Below are 1,931 nucleotides of genomic sequence, written 5' to 3' on the forward strand. Positions count from 1 at the left end.
GCCTCAGATTCCTTTGGTTCCTCAAAGGGAAACTCCTTATTGGTCACTAAACGTCCCAGGAGGTCTTCCTCACTAGGATTCACGTCCTCCTCCTCCCTTGTAGGTTCGGCCATGATGGTCAATTCAATGGCCTTGCACTCTCTCTTTGGATTTTCTTCTGTATTGTTTGAGAGAGTACTAGGAGGAGTTTCAGTGACCCTTTTACTCAGCTGGCCCACTTGTACCTCCAGATTTCTAATGGAGGACCTTGTTTCATTCATGAAATTTAGAGTGGCCTTAGATAGATCAGAGACTATATTTGCTAAGCTAGAAGGATTCTTCTCAGAATTCTCTGTCTGTTACTGAGTGGATGATGGAAAAGGTTTGCTATTGCTAAACCTGTTTCTTCCACCATTATTAAAGCCTTGTTGAGGCTTTTGTTGATCCTTCCATGAGAAATTTGGATGATTTCTCCATGAGGGATTATAGGTGTTTCCATAGGGTTCACCCTTGTAATTCACCTCTGCTATTGCAGGGTTCTCAGGATCATAAGCTTCTTCTTCAGAAGATGCCTCTATAGTACTGTTGGATGATTCCTTCAATCCATTCAGACTCTGAGAGATCATATTGACTTGCTGAGTCAATATTTTATTCTGAGCCAATATGGCATTCAGAGTATCAATTTCAAGAACTCCCTTCCTCTGAGGCGTCCCATTACTTACAGGATTCCTTTCAGAAGTGTACATGAACTGGTTATTTGCAACCATGTCAATGAGTTCTTGAGCTTCTGCAGGCATTTTCTTTAGGTGAATGGATCCACCTACAGAATGGTCCAATGACATCTTTGATAACTCAGACAGACCATCATAGAATATATCCAAGATGGTCCATTCTGAGAGCATGTCAGAAGGACACTTTTTGGTCAGTTGCTTATATCTCTCCCAAGCTTCATAGAGGGATTCACCTTCTTTCTGTCTGAAGGTTTGAACATCCACTCTAAGCTTACTAAGCTTTTGAGGAGGAAAGAACTTGGCTAAGAAAGCCGTGACCAGCTTATCCCAAGAGTTCAGGCTATCTTTAGGTTGAGAGTCCAACCATATTCTAGCTCTGTCTCTTACAGCAAACGGGAAAAGCATAAGCCTGTAGACCTTGGGATCAACCCCATTGGTCTTAACAGTATCACAGATCTGTAAGAATTCAGTTAAGAACTGAAAAGGATCTTCTGATGGAAGTCCATGAAACTTGCAGTTTTGTTGCATCAGAGAAACTAATTGAGGTTTAAGCTCAAAATTGTTTGCTCCAATGGCAGGGATTGAGATGCTTCTTCCATGTAAATTGGAATTTGGTGCAGTAAAGTCACCAAGCATCTTCTTTGCATTGTTATTATTTTCGGCCATGTCTCCTTCTTTTTCAAAAATTTTTGTCAGATTTTCTCCAGAGAGTTGTGCTTTAGCTTCCCTTAGCTTCCTCTTCAGAGTCCTTTTAGGTTCAGGATCAGCTTCAACAAGAATGTTCTTATCCTTGTTCCTGCTCACATGAAAAAGAAGAAAACAGAAAAGAAAATATGGAATTCTCTATGTCACAGTATAGAGATTCCTTATGTAAGTAGAAGAAGAAAAGAATAGAAGAAGAGAAATTCGAACACCAAGAGGAAAAGAGGGTTCAAATTTTGAGATGAAGAGAAGTGTTAGTAAATAAATAAATAATTAGAAGGAGATGGGAGGGGGAAATTTGAAAATTAAATAAATTAAAATAAAAATATTTTTGTTTTTATTTTAAATTAAAGTTAAAATTCGAAAATAAGGAGAAGAAATAAAATTAAAATTAGAATTTGAAACAATTAGTTAATTAAAAGAATTTTGAAAAAGAGGGAGGTGATTTTTGAAAATTGAAGAGAAGAAATTAGTTAGGTAGTTTTGAAAAAGATAAGAATCAAACAGAAAGATAAGATT

The 1,931-nt window shown here is 37.5% G+C and overlaps 1 non-coding gene across 1 annotated transcript; it reads left to right on the forward strand.

Moving 5' to 3' along the window:
• The first annotated feature begins 879 nt into the window (after positions 1 to 879).
• On the forward strand, positions 880 to 983 carry LOC148570521 (small nucleolar RNA R71). The gene has a single exon (XR_015908620.1). It is a non-coding gene; the product is annotated as a small nucleolar RNA R71 (small nucleolar RNA).
• The last annotated feature ends 948 nt before the right edge of the window (positions 984 to 1,931 follow it).

This window comes from Arachis ipaensis, chromosome B3 (assembly GCF_059453495.1).
Source record: "Arachis ipaensis isolate K30076 ecotype BB chromosome B3, ASM5945349v1, whole genome shotgun sequence".
Taxonomy (NCBI): domain Eukaryota; kingdom Viridiplantae; phylum Streptophyta; class Magnoliopsida; order Fabales; family Fabaceae; genus Arachis; species Arachis ipaensis.